At 43.4% G+C, this 15701-nt stretch overlaps 1 protein-coding gene across 1 annotated transcript in view; it reads left to right on the top strand.

The window, feature by feature from the left end:
• Nucleotides 1-15701, top strand: part of bltp3a (bridge-like lipid transfer protein family member 3A) — a 184257-nt gene that overhangs the window by 47528 nt on the left and 121028 nt on the right. The gene's annotated exons all lie outside the window — the stretch shown is intronic.

Below are 15701 nucleotides of genomic sequence, written 5' to 3'. Positions count from 1 at the left end.
GGCAAATATGTACACACATCTGCAAATTACTTTCCCCAATTTAATTCCTGGATATTTTCTCCACCAGTAATATTGTGCCTGGCCTTCTGAGTATTTCCAGCATTTTCTGTTGTTATTTCAGATTTCCAGTATCTGCAGTATTTTGCTATTATATTAGTTATATTGTGGAGTTTGCTGCCATCTGATCTATCAGTGATCTGTCCTTTTCCTGTCCTTGTTTTTTTTGTGGGAAAGCAGTGTCCTGCGGGATGGGCTCAGGTATTGTGATTTGTGTTGCTGAACAAGGTGGACTGTCTGAATCATCCCATCTTTCTCTTTCCTTTAGTAGCTGTCGGGGGTGCAACCTTTTCTGTCGGGGCCTAACCAGCAATCTATTTCTGGTTGTCATTTTATCTGAAAATATTTGAACTATTTCAAAGACCACAGCCACTAATTGCGGCATTGTGGTCTTGCCAAACTGCATCTCGGCTGGTTATTCTGTCCAGGGTACCGCACAGTTGATATACTATACTGCTGTAATGTTACACTGGAAGAGCAACATTGAACAGTTGGTCCTTGCTGCTGGCTTGTCTGTTGTTTAACTCATAATCCCATAAATCACTGACATTCAATTTTTTTAATGACTTGGATGATCTCTTTCAATTGCACGAAACTGTTGCTTGAATTTTAGCTGGAAGCAATTAGTTCTAAAAGGAATAAAATGCATTACTTGGTATGAGTCAGTAGGTCGTCCTGGGGGATTGGCTGACTAACTGAAATGTCTCAAATCATCACATTTAACAGAGGTCTCCTCGATCCCAGAGCCCCCCTTCCTCAATCGTCATCTCCCCCACTCCCAGATTTGGTGACCCCTTTCTCTGTGTTTACAAATTCCTTGACTGCAATCCCAATGCTCCCTGTCCCCAGAACCACCCATTGCTCGCAGGCTGTGAGACCTCCCTCCCCAATGCTCCAGATCCTAGGACCTGACCTGGATTTCCAGGGACCCTCCTCAAAATACTACTTGACATTGAGACCCTAGCCCAGTACTTCAAAACCCTTTTGGCTCCTGTGCCAGTGGACTCTGGGCTTCCCCAATGCTGATGTTGACCCCAGTAATACAACTGGACAAAACTCCATTGATAGTTTTCAGGCAGCAAGAAATTTCCCTTTCTCTCCACTGCCAGCCCCCCCCCCCACCACAGAATTTGGTCAAAATAAAATGCTATTTTTAACATTTATTTGGAGGAACATTACTTGCCAGAATGTTTTGTTTGCATTTCAGCAGTGCCCTTAAACAGCGATTTACTTGTACTTCTTGCAATTTAGTATACTGTATTTGCTGCTCACGATGCGGTCTCCTCTACATTGGGGAGACCAAACGCAGATTGGGTGACCGCTTTGCGGAACACCTCCGTTCAGTTCGTAAGGGTGACCCCGAGCTTCCGGTCGCCTGTCACTTAATTCTCTGCTCCATTCCCATTCTGATCTCTGTTCTCGGCCTCTTACACTGATCCAATGAAGCTCGGCGTAAGCTCGAGAAACAGCACCTCATCTTTCGATTAGGCACTTTACAGCCTTCTGGACTCGACATCGAGTTTAACAATTTCAGACTATAACCCCTGCCCCATTTTTCAGGCTGTTTCTGATTCTGCCATCCCCATTTGCAACATTTAATCTCTCCTGCCTCATACCCTAGCACAGAATGTTCCTTCAGTTCCTTCCTCCCCTCCCCCTCTCCCTGCCTCTGCACTTGCTTAAAATCTGTTCCATCGCGAACCGTTTCCAGTTCTGATGAAGGGTCCCAGACCTGAAACGTTAACTCTGTTTCTCTCTCCACGGATGCTGCCTGACCTGCTGAGTACTTCCCATATTTTCTGTTGTTTTAGATTTCCAGCATCCGCAGTATTGTGCTGTTGTATAAGTGTAAATTGTGTCTGGTCCTATTCGTGGCGGATGGGATTGACCCAGTTAGACTTGTTCTACATGCTCCCCTTTATATTGCTTGTGCAGGTGTTGACCAGCAGGAGTTGCACTTGAGGGTGGGAATAAATTCAGAGCTTGTTTGCTTTTATCCTTCTCCCACCATCCTAGAAATATAATCTACTCTGGCCCAAGCAAGAACCAGCCAAACTTGCCATTTGAGAATTTGACCATCAACTGAGATTATACTTAGCATTTGAGCCAGTGAAGCAACATGCAGCGGTTCAAGGTGGCGGCTCACCACCACCTTCTCAAGGGCAATTAGGGATGGGCGATAAATGCTGGCCTTGCCAGCGACGCCCACATCCCACAAACAATTTTTTTTTTAAACCACACACACTAGGTCACTACTTCTGTCTAAGATGAGCCTTTTTAAAAAGCAATTTCAAAAACAATACACACCTGTTAAGCAAACAAATAATATTCCACAGTTTTGCATACAAGTGGATATTAAAGCCAGGGTAGAGTATACTGCAGCAGTTCTGCACCACAGTTGCTAAATGTCCAACTCATTGTTGAGATTTCAATGGGTTATATGCAACGTTTGAATCTCTATCTTGACAGACCACCTTTACCAACTGGATTGTGTGCTTAACAGTATGCAAATTAACGGTGCATACAAAATTTTCAAATACAGGAAACTTTGTGCTATCTGGCACCGACGGGACCGAGCTGTTGCCGTTAGATCAAAACTGCCGGACACACCAGCGTTAATGTTGAAGCATACGGAGCTTTTCATCTGCGTATCTGGCAACAAACACTGTGTTGCTTAGCAACAGCTTCTAAACAGTCGGCCTGTACCTTGGAAGCGTCTCTCTCAAGCTGTTGCTAAGCTACAGAGACTTTGCAGAGCCTGACTGTTGGGGAAAAAAAAGCCACAAGAAGAAAAAAAACCTCAAAGAAAAAAAACCTAACGAAACGGCTCCTGATTTTTGCCGGTGGCTCGAGCTTGCTGGACATTTAGCCTCCGGATAACACACAGTTTCCTGTACACCCGTCCGACACACACGCATTGGAATCACAGTGGCTAATAACTGAGTGTGACAATAGAAAATTCACTCTTGAGACCCCCAGTGCAGAGTATCCAACATTAGGGCCACATGTGGCTCCTGCTCATGGCCTGATTTTTATGGGCTGGATTGGCAGTTAACTCCAGCGTACGCTTTTATCTCCGGCTTCTGAGGTTCCACAATAAGCACCTGTGATACCCACAAGTGTGAAAGCATGCAGTCCTGACCCAGTGTTTGCTTCAGAACAGAATGAACGTCTCCTGTTGGAGTTGCAGGTTATCGCTGTCTCCTTGTCATTACTTTGATGATCTGCTTACTTGTCAGTTTCTGTGGTCAGTGGTGCAACTGAAACTGCCCCCACTCGCTTTCAAACTGCAGCTTTTTGTTTCGTGTGTGGCGTGAGGTTTTCTACACTCCTTAACACATCAGTCACGTGTGTGAGAAAAGGAAGCTGAGTAAGTCTAGAAGGTTTTTTGTTTTACTCCCTTCATTGATGTAGTTGTAGTAAAACACCAGGTCTTTTAAAAAATCCAGTTAGTCAAATGTTGCGTTTGATTTTTCTTACTTCTGCTGGAGTCAGATTGAAATTCTACTTAACAAAATTGTTAAAATGTAATCTAAATTAGTATTATTTAATGTGTAATTCTGTGGTTTTTAAGTTGATAGAGTTTGAGTAGCATTCTGCAAATTCCTTAAAATTCTTACCTCCTTTCCAAAATGCAAACTCGTGCTGAGAAGATTTGTTGTACCTCGCTCAGATTGCCATTTTTCATTAATGAGCCTGGGCAATGCTGGCAACCTGTTTGACCAGAGGGCACATCTTAAAGTCCAAAACCGATGTTGACATGCATGTACTTCTGGCAGAGTTGACGGCATGGTGATTTGGAGTGTGAACAAGACATTGAGGCCTCCTCTCAATGGTAACCCTCTCTCTGCCATCTATTTAAATTTGTCTGACTCCACATTGTGTTAAATGTGGGTTTTGTTTCCTTCAAGTACGTAATGTCTTTTTAAGGTTATTGCGTTTTGATGTCTTTCCATTTTCTTTCACCCAACCCCAGCTTCCCCCCACCCCCACAATTTTGTTTTGTTCCAACATTGCTAATCGTGATTCCCTGAGCCCATGCAAGTTTAATTGGCTCACAAAGAACACACGAACATCATTTAAAAGTAGAAGGGCAAGCACGACAGAATGAAATAAAATCTAAACTGACATGCCAGCTCACCTTGGAATTCACAGATCAGCGCGCTCCTTTTAAACCAGGAAGGACAATAGATCTTCGATTTTATTATTTTGGGATACAGTCCTCACAAGTAGATACCCCATATTACGAATACTTAGCTTCTTGAGCTGATAACGCAAGAGTCATGGTCCAAGAAAGCCAAAACGGTCTCACACTGCAACCATTCTTTTTCTCAACTTGTACATTGACTTTGTAAGTGTGAAATGTGGACCACAATAATTAACCACAATTTGTGAAGAAATTTGGCATGTCAAGTCACATAGCAATGGTGCACAGCTAATTGGGCATGATTCTGGTTTTGTACATTTAACTTTCTAAAAACAAAATTAAGAATTTTTTTTTAACTATCTAATCTCATGAGACTGTTGTGAAATAAATAGTATGCCGCATGGATCCTAGCTATGCCTGCCTTTTTGTGAGATATGTGGAACACTCTTTGTTCCAGTCCTACTCGGGTCCCCTCCCTCACCTCTTTTTCCGGTACGTTGATGACACTATCGGTGCCGTTTCCTGCTCTCGCCCTGAACTAGATAATTTAATTCACTTTGCTTCCAATTTCCACCCTTCCCTCACCTTCACATGGTCCATCTCCGACTCTTCCCTTCCTCGACTTCTCCGTCTCCATCTCTGGGATAGGTTATTGACAAACATTCACTACAAGCCCACTTCCTCCCACCCCGCCTCCTGTAAGGACTCTATTCCATTCTCCCAGTTTCTCCGTCTCCGCCACATCTGCTCTGACGATGCCACCTTCCATACCAGTGCTTCCGACATGTCTTCCTTTTTCCTCAGCCAAGGATTCCCCTCTACTGTGGTTGAAACGGCCCTCGACCGTGTCCGTTCTATCTCCCGCACTTCTGCCCTCACCCCCGCCCCACCCTCCCGGGACCACAATAGAGTTCCCCTTGTCCTCACCTTTCACCCCACCAGCCTCCACATTCAACGGATCATCTTCCGTCACCTCCAGCGTGATCCCACCACCAAACGCATCTTCCCCTCACTTCCCCTTGCAGCATTCCGTAGGGACCGCTCCCTCCGCGACGACTCTACCAGCCCCAGCACCCCTTCCCCTTCGCCCGGCACCTTCCTGTGCAAGCGCAGGAGATGCAACACATGCCCTTATACCTCCTCCCTTCCCACTGTCCAGGGCCCCAAACACCCCTTCCAGGTGAAACAGCGATTTACTTGTACTTCCTGCAATTTAGTATACTGTATTTGCTGCTCACGATGTGGTCTCCTCTACATTGGGGAGACCAAACGCAGATTGGGTGACCGCTTTGCGGAACACCTCCGTTCAGTCCGTAAGGGAGCTCCCGGTGGCCTGTCACTTTAATTCTCCGCTCCACTCCCACTGAGACCTCACTGTCCTCGGCCTCTTGCATTGTTCCAGCGTAAGCTGGAGGAACAGCACCTCATCTTTCAATTAGGCACTCTACAGCCCTCTGGACTCAACATAGAATTCAACAATTACAGATCATAACCTCGGCCCCTATCATATATATATTATATATATTTTATTTATTTTCCCTTTTTTAATCCACACTTTCGTCTGGGTTTTTTTCTTCCCTCCCACATGGCAGCTGTTCTTCATTCTGCCAGGGCCATTCACACTTCATCTAGAGCCATCCTTTGTTCTTTGAATATCTCTTAAATCAATATGCAAATGTTAGAGACATTATCATTGGCCCGCAGGCATCTGTAAGGAATACTTATTATATTCATGTGATCACATGCTGAGTTGTCATTGGCCTGCAGGCATCTGTAAGGACTGCTATTGTTTAGAAGACCCAGTAGGGGTCCTGACTCCATCTTGTCCACACGGTGCTGTATTGATTGAGAAAGCTTACAGGCCTGATGCTTCATTAAAAGAGTTTAAATTGCAATACTCCGTTGTCCTGCAATTTATTATTTTTGTACAAAGTGTGCAAAACAAGACAGTCTCTTAATCTCTCCTGCTTTCTATCCCCTCCCCCTTTTCCCAGCCCCCACTTGCTTTAAAATCTATCCCCTTTTCCTGCTTTTTTTTCCAGTTCTGACAAAGGGTCTTCGACCTGAAACGTTAACTCCGTTTCTCTGGCCTGGCCTGGCCTGCTGAGTTTTTCCAGCGTTTTCTGTTGTTTCGGATTTCCAGCATCATGAAATAAATAGTGCTGCCTTACTGTGACTGAGTTTCACTTTCCCGTATACGAGAGTCTTTAACTGGAGCACTATGGACAGCACCTAGAAGGATGAAGGCGGCAGGTGCATTGGAACACCATCACCTCCAAGTCGCACGCCATCCCGACTTGGACATATATCGCTGTTCCTTCATGGCCGCTGGGTCAAAATCCTAGAACTCTCTACCTAATGGCACGGTGGGAGTTCCTTCACCACATGGGATGCAGTGGTTCAAGAATGCTCATCAGGACCTTCTCGAGCCCAGCTCAGGATGGGCAATAAATGCTGGCCTTGCCAGCGACACCCATATTCCCAGAATGAATTTTTTAAATTCTGATTTGTTTACACCTTTTTTTACTACAGTATAATAATGGAGGTTTGAATACTGGACTTTGGAGTGTAGTTTTAAAACTTATAATTGCATTTTCCACCAAGCTGGCATGATACGATGGAATGTATGCTGATCATGAGAGGTACTTCATTATTAGGACCACAGCTCTTTTTGATATAAATGACCTGGACTCGGTTATACAGGGCATAATTTCAAAGTTTGCAGATGACACAAAACTTAGAAATGTAGTAAACCATGAGGAGGATAGTAGCAGACTTCAGGAGGACACAGACAGACTGGTGAAATGGGCAGACACATAGCCGATGAAATTTAATGCAGTGAAGTGATACATTTTGGAAGGAAGAATGAGGAGAGGCGATATAAACTAAAATGGTACAGTTTTAACGAGGGTGAAGGAACAGAGTCCTCAGGGCCCACATACACAAATCTTTTGATGGTGGCAGGACAAGTTGAGAAGGCTGTTAAAAATGCATATGGGATTCTTGGTTTTATTAATGGAGGCATAGAGTCGAAAAACGAGGAAGTTCTGCTAAACCTTTATAAAATACTAGTTGACCTCACCTGGAGTATTGTGTTCAATTCTAGGTACACACTTTAGGAAGGATGTCAAGTCTTTGGAGAGGGTGCAGAGGCGATTTAGCAGAATGGTACCTGGGATGAAAGACTTCAGTTATGTGGAGAGACTGGAGAAAACTGAGGGTGTTCTCCTTCGAGCAGAGAAGATTATGGGGAGATTTGACAGAGGTGTTCAAAGTAATGAACAGTTCTAATAGCATAAATAAGGATAAACTGTTTCCAGTGGCAGAAGCGTTGATAATGAGGAGATCGATTTATAATAATCGGCAGGAGAACCAGAGGTGGGATGAGAATTTAATACACTCAGTTATGATCTGGAATGCACTGCCTGAAAGGCTGGTGGAAGCAGATTCAATGGTAACTTTCAAAAGGGAATTGGTTAAATACTTAAAGGAAACATTTGCTTGGCTCTGGGGAAAGAGCAGGGGAGTGGGATTATCGTATCGCTTTTTCAAAAAGCCGGCACAGGCACCATGGGCCGAATGGCCGCCTCCTGAGCTGTAAGATTCTACGAATTTGATTTATATGATCTTTCTAACCTGACCGAGTAATTGCTATTGTTTTGAAAAGTTTATATTTTCCAAACCCATTTCTCTACATAATAACTTCTGTATCCTTGTTTGACACAATCTCCTCTGCAATAAGTCATGTGTAGTTTGTGACGGATCTTATTTTATTTCAGTTTGCTCTCTTTGTAATGGATGTATTTTTCTTTCCTGTCCGCCAAGTATCTGACATAGTTGAAAGTTTCCAAGACAAACTGTTAAGCATATTGCTGGATATTGAGTGTTCAGTCTCCATGTGTTGCTCCTTGGACCTTTTGCTCCCCTTACACTCGTCTATTCATTGTTCCTGGTCCTCTTTGCTCTACCACTGGCAGCCGCTCTTTCAGCACCACACCCCTGCCTCCTGGAAGTCATTGCAAAATCCCTCCGCCTTGCACCCAACATCCCTGCTTTCAAAAACCTACTGAAGATGTTTCTCCAACTGCTCTTTTGGGCCCACCCTTTAACTCCATTCTGCCCATTGTTTTCCCTCCCATTTTGTTGTCTGATCTGTTAACCCTCTCCTGTCTTTTCCCTACCCCTCCATTTTCCTGGGTTATAAACCTGCCAGTCTCTGGCATATTGCAAGTTGACTAATTCCACTAAAAGCTCACACATGCCATACCATTTGCAGGCGAACTTTTCTCCAGCAAAGATGCAGCAAACAGGAATACAACATTGTTCTGTACCACCGCAAATAATTGTCACAAAAAATGTGGCATAAGCAGTTAAGCACTGCACGGATAGGGATGTGAAGTGGATGCAAGCCACTATCAAAATGGCCTTCACACATGAAGTACAAATGTATTTAAATGTACACTTATCATAAAGGAAGCCACTCAGAACATTTAGAATGCCATTGAGGTGTCAACCAGTGGCTCAGTTGGTAGCACACTCGCCTCTGAGTCGGAAGGTTGTGGGTTCAAGTCCCACTCCAGAGACTTGAGCACAAAATCTAGGCTGACACGCCTTTCGGATGAGACGTTAAACCGAGGCCCCGACTGCTTTCTCAGGTGGACGTAAAAGCTCCCATGGCACTGTATTGAAGAAGAGCAGGAGAGTTATCCCCGGTGTCCTGGCCAATATATATCCCTCGATCAACATCACAAAAACAGATTATCTGATCATTATCACATTGCTGTTTGTGGGAGTTTGCTGAGTGCAAATTGGCTGCTGCGTTTCCTGCATTACAGCAGTGACTACACTTCAAAAAGTACTTCATTGGCTGTAAAGCGCTTTGGGATGTCCAGTGGTTGTGAAAGGTGCTATAGAAATGCAAGTGTCTTTTTTTTTCATGCATGCTTTGAAAGATTTATGTGTACACCACTTCCCTGAAGCTGGGAATATCTGATCCCCAAATTTCACTTGGTGCACCAATTTCACAGCATGGTCATTTTGCATTGAGGTCTTTCTCCTAACTGTTTTATTCTCTCTCCTAACTCCCCTCCCCGCCCCCCAAGCCCTCATCCAACCTTCTTTGAGATCAGAAGTGGCCCTTCACCTTGTGTAGATTTGTTACTAACATGAAAATAAAATTGGTTCCAGTACAACTTTACAGCATCCCATCTTGTGTGCATTGACCCATCTCAAATGGAGGTATGCCTTTTGCAAATAGTCATCTTCGTGCTTTTTGGTCAGCATTAAGTTAGTAAAGGAGTCCACTAATTTTCTGAATCCACTTTTTGCCCATTTGAAAATGCACAGATGTTCTGTAGGTGAGAATTCTAGGGCTAAGTGGGTGGTGTGTTCCTGACTCATACTGACACGAATAATGTGTGCCCCCATACCTGAGCCTTGCCCCACCCCAGAAGGAAGAAAATCAAATGTAGGCTGCATATCTAATATATTTCTCTAGCTGCCTGTATGTTAGTTACTGCAGTACTGTACCTCTGGTAGACTGCAGCCACATAGTCATGATTCACTCGTGTGGTATATTTCTAACTTCAGCTTTACCATAAAGAGACAGTACAGTACTACTCTCATTAAGGGAGGATAAGCTCAAACTTTGGTGTAGCTCCTGGTTGCACTCAGGAGGAGCAGTAACAGCTTCAGGAGTTTTTGCCTACTGTCCAAGACAGTTCTGTATTTCATTCTGAAAGATGAATATTGGGGTTTGACACTGAGAAATAGGGGAACTGTCGCAATGCAAGTCAAAGTTATATTTTTATTATCTATCTGAGGTGTGATGGTAAAGTTTCTAACCTATAGAGGTCTGCGTTGAAATATTCAAATTTTTTAACTGCCAATTTTTGTTTAAACATTTGCAAGTAAAACTACAACCTTGTGGCAGTAAATTGTTCATGATTGTTGGAATAAAAAGTTCATGCAATTATGGAGTCTGACAATTACAATTTAAATACAGGCTCTGTTGTAACGAGGTGATGTTTGTAATTGCAGCAAAGGCACTCGTAATCGGAGTCTGTGAAGTAGGCCATCATTTGTTTATCAAATGATTACACTAGGTCTGTAGAACTCTGATATTAGCAGATGGTAAGCTCATTTGCGTTACAAACATTGAAAGATGAAGTAACCAGACTGCACATGGTAACTTTTGAGCTGATGAAGGACGATGCCTGAAACGTCAACATTTTTCCTTTCATTACAGATGCTGCCTGACTTGCTGAGTGTTACCAGCTTTTTTGTTTCAATTTTCCAGCATCTTGATCTTTTATTGCATTTATATATAGTGCCTTATCACATCCTCTGGACGCATCAATCAGTGGATTGCTTTTGAAGTGCAGTCACCATTCTGTAGGAACACAAGTCAATTTGGATGCAGCAAATTAATGAATGACCTCGTGTATCTAAAGTATAAAAGGGATGCTGTAGTACTACAAACCTAGTAACGGGAAAATATGGAGAGAATGGAAGAACATGATAAATGAGGAAACCCAGATGGGGTTAATAGGATTTTCTGATCATCTTCAAAGTAATCAGCAAAACTGCTGATAGCCATTTTGAATGCCCAGTCAAATGAATATGTTGCTGTGTTGCAGCTGCAAGAGCACTTAACTTGTATCTTAAGGTCACAAATACTAGAATTGCTTGCCAGTTAAAAGTTTCAACCTTGCTTTGGGAGCTATATGTTCCAGCACAATGATTCCGAATTCTTTTTACTTTTAAGTCAAAAGAAATTATTCACACCCCCACCCCACAACTGGCTGAGCCTCATTTAATATGGGGTGGAGCAAATGTGGGATAGAGCCAATTAGGAATGGGTGTTTAACCAAGAACATAGCAGGAAGAATGTCATTTTGACAATTTTTTTCTCTTCCCAGCTTGAGATTCAGCTGCTGAATCTTATGTTTTCAACTCTTTACCCTGTAGACAAACAAATCCTAAGCTGCCTATTTCATGGATTAAGTATTAAGCCACACCTGAATGTCAGTCAGTCTGTGCATATATCACTATCTCTAATGGACTTGTAATTGTAATATATTTATATGGATGACCTTCAGTGAAGTGCTTATTAGGAATTCAGAGCTGCTTTCCTTGGTCATTAGTGTCACAGCAAAGAACTTTTAAGTTGGAGAGAATTGATTCTTTGCTTAGCAACACTGAATAGCCTACTCTTATTTACCCCTGTTGAGAGTTCCTGGAATCGTTAGTCCATTCTTGCAGTGGAAATCATTATTTTTGTTTCTTTTCCTGCTTTCCTAAAGGTGGTGTTCTCACACCGGCTCGAGCAAGCCGTTACTCAAGTGGCCATTCTACCTACATGAACCCGAGCTACGAATGTTTTTCCAGTTATTGATCTGTGGAGGGCATAGTAACTAGATCTGATCTTGTTCTTCTGCATCTTTTCCTGGCTCGGGGACACTGAGGCAGACTGCAGTGCTCCACTGCTGCCCTGATGTTATATGTTGATTAACCACGGACCAGCGTTCCTTGTTTACCATTCCGAGGTCCTGTGACATCAATGCTTGGTGGCAGGGAGAGGAAATAAAGAAGCCATACTACTGGCAAAATTTAAAAACAAAATCAACACGGTACAAGAGCCTGAAGTCAGGAATGGCGAGTTTGCTGGGGAAGGGAGTTGTACAGTTGGAGGAGGTTACAAAGTCGGGCAGGGGTGAGGCCTTTGAGGAATTTAAGTAAAAGAATGAGAGTTTTAAATGTCATGATGTTTGGGGACTTGGAGCCAATGTAAATCGGTGAGGAGGGGGGTTATGGTGAGTAGGACTTTGTGTGGGATAGGCTATAGGCAGCAGAGTTTTGGATGCGCTAAAGTTTATAGACCATGGGAGGCTGGCTAGGAGAGTATTGGAGTAATTGAGGCTGGAGGTGGAAATGAAGGTCTCAGTGGAGATGGGCAATATTACATTAATGGAAGTAGGTGGTAGAAAGGATATGGGGTAGTAAACTCAACCCAGCGTTGAACAGGACAGCAAGGTTATGAAAAGTCTGGTTCAACCGGAGACAGTGGCTAGGGAAGGGGATTGAGTTGGTGGCAAGATTATGGAGTTTGTGGCAGGAGCCAAAGATGATGGCTCCAATCTACCCAGTGGAATAAATTATGGCTCATCCAAAATTAGATGTCAGACAAGTAGTCTGATACCACAGACAGTGGAGGGGTCAAGCGAGGTGTTGGAGAAGTAGAACTGGGTGTTGACCTACCTGTTGAAGCTGACCCCAAATCTGTAGATGTTACCAAGGGACTGCATGTAGATGAGGAAGAAAAGGTGGCCATGGATGGATTCCTGAGGTAACTTTGTGGGGGTGGCAAGGAAAGCCATTGCTAGAGATGTTCCCATTATGATTGGATAGGTGAGAATGGAACTAAACTAGGGTAGTCCCAATCTGAACAACCAAGGAGAGGGGTTTCCATTTCTCGTGCGCACTTTTTTTGTCTCTCCACTTCCTTCTGCAACCTCTTGCTGCCCCCATCTACCCAAGTGTCCATGCCTTCCTCCACTGAAATATTTACCACCCAACTTTCCTTCCCAGTTCTTGGCAAGTGGATGTAATAAGATTGACAAGTTGCAGAGGTAGGTTTCATTACAAGTGCGGCACTGTTGGAGGGTGCTGTCTTTCAGATGAAACATTAAATCAATGTCTTTCCTCTAGGGTGGACATAAGATCTGATACTGTTTGAAGAGCAGGGGAATTCTCCTGATGTCTTGACTAACATTTATGCGTCACTACATTTTGAAAGTACTTCATTGGCTTTAAATTGCTTTGGGGCACCCTGAGGTCATGAAAGGTGCTATATAAATGCTCCATCTCTCCACCCATGTCAACATATGAATTTATAATGGAAAGTGCTGATAGGAAGCGTGTGGTGATATAAGCTTTTTAATATAGAAGAACAAAAGAACATGCATTTATATTTCGCCTTTCACGGCCTCCAGACATCCCAAAGTGTTTGACAGCCAGTGTAATGTGACTGTAATGTAGGGAAGTAATGGCTTGACCAAAGCTTAGCTCACCTCGCACTTTATATAAAATCCCAATGCTGTTAACAGGTCTCTTTTTTTTATAAAGCCTGCCTTTGACTCCTCTTCTCTCGTGATTTCCAATATTTTCTTTCTCTCTCCAATTTTTGTGTCATTGCCACCCAATTGTGCACTGATCCTCCTCCACCATTCTCGAGTCCCTTCAGTGTGGTTTCAAAACTGCTAACCACTTTTTGCAACGACAATTACAGCTACCTACCCCTTTTTGAAGTCTTTTGACCTGGGCAATTTCATCCTCAACTCTGGCTCCTGTGATATTCCCCTTGTAGCACTGCCCTCCTCTGTTGAGACAGGTAGGAATGGAACCAGTGTTTATGCATTTCCAACAATTTTTTGTCTTCTGCTGTCCCCATACATCTGGTGTGACTTGATTAGGCCGGAGTAAGGTGCATGTCTGTTGCAGCAGAAGACCTGATGTTGACAGATTAATTTATCTAACCTTTCTGTTTACCTTCATGAGTATTTCACTCTCTGGAGGTGAGATTTTGCTATGGTAAAATGGCTATGTAAGGCCATGTGCTCATTTATGCAGTTGACAACCCTGACTTGCAATGGGATCAGTCAGTATCTGGAATCTTTTGGTGCCTATAAAGGATTTAAAAATATTTTTTATATCATCTTCAAAATGCTGCTACCTCACCAGATTTTAAAAGTAATGTATTAACTAGTTGACTATAGTGCACTATGAAAATGTTCAAGCGCTACTGTCACAAAACTAATAGCTTGTATTATGTGAAGGGAGTAGTAGAACTGGTCAAAGAAAGAAAGACTTATATTTATATCGCACCTTTCACGATCTCTGGACGTTCCAAAGCACTTTACAGCCAATTAAGTACTTTTGAAGTGTTGTAATGTAGGAAACGCAACAGTCAATTTGCACACAGCAAGGTCCTACAAACAGCAACGTGATAATGACCAGATAATCTGTTTTTGTTATGTTGGTTGAGGGATAAATATTGGCCAGGACACCGGGGATAACTTACCCTGCTCTTCTTCGAAATAGTGCCCTGAGATCTTTTACGTCCACCTGAGAGAGCAGACGGGGCCTCGGTTTAACGTCTCATCCGAAAGATGGCACCTCCGACAGCGCAGCGCTCCCTCGGCACTGCACTGGAGTGTCAGCCTAGATTTATGTTTTCAAGTCCCTGGAGTGGGACTTGAACCCACAACCTTCTGACTCTGAGGTGAGTGTGCTGCCAACTGAGCCACAGCTGACACAGAAGCGAATGGATCAAGTTTGTCACAGCTGTTCAATCTGATGGTTTAGAATTGACTCCAGACATGGATTTTTCTGGTTGGGTATCGATCTTATTATGACATTTGACAGTGGGTCTGTCGATGATACCCGTGCTAACCTGCCTGGCCTGGTATCTCAGCAGTATCTGTAAATGCTGCACATTGGAGCTGGTTTTAATTTGACACTATTCCAGACTCTGGAACATTTGTGCTATTCAGCTGCTAATCTATCCTGTCCCTTTAAGAACACTGATTAAGTACTCCTTGCAAAGTACTAATCTAAATGGGTCAGAATTTAATTCCTGTTTGGTTGAGGGAGGTTTGTAGAGTGTCAAGTGCTTGGAAATTTCTGGCTCCATGTCAAGGTAAAAGCCCATGCATGCTTTTCTTTTTTTAAACTTTGGACAGTTGAGCAGGATGGATACAAGATGTGTTGACTCTCTCGGCCACCTTATCAAATTACTGTGTTTGTGAAGATACCATAGTCTGGTGAGCAGCAACAAATAGTCAGTAGACTGAATGAGAAATAACAAAAAATGCTGGAAACACTCAGTAGGCCAGGCAGCACCCGTGGAGAGAGAAACAGTGTTAACGTTTCAGGTCTGTGACCCTTTGTCAGAACTGGAAAAAGTTAGAGATGTAACAGGTTTTAAGAAGGGGAAGGGAAAGGGGGAGGGGAGGAGAGGAAAGAACAAAAGGGACGGTCTGTGATAGGGTGGAAGGCAGGAGCGGTTAAATGTTGCAAATGGGGATGTCAGAATCATCATCAGCCGCCACCTGAAAAAATAAGAGCAGAGGTTATGATCTGAAATTGTTGAACTCCATGTTGAGTCCAGAAGGCTGTAAAGTGCCTAATAGAAAGATGAGGTGCTGTTCCTCGAGCTTACGTTGAGCTTCATTGGGACAGTGCAAGAGGCCGAGGACAGAGAGATCAGAGTGGGAGAGGAGCGGAGAATTAAAGTGACAAGCGACCAGAAGCTCGAGGTCACCCTTACGAACTGAACTGAGATGTTCCGCAAAGCGATCGCCCAATCTTGTAATGATTAGTAACATGTCATTCTAGAATGGTACACTAGGTGGAGCTGTATGTTTAGTAGTGGGCTACCCACGAGGCACTAGTCAAGATGGATACTGTATACAAGTCCACATGGCTGAATAAATGA

Source organism: Somniosus microcephalus, chromosome 18 (genome assembly GCF_052327205.1).
Source record: "Somniosus microcephalus isolate GS21.2 chromosome 18, FLI_Smic_1.0, whole genome shotgun sequence".
Taxonomy (NCBI): Eukaryota; Metazoa; Chordata; class Chondrichthyes; order Squaliformes; family Somniosidae; genus Somniosus; species Somniosus microcephalus.
This window is presented reverse-complemented; position numbering and strand designations above follow the sequence as displayed.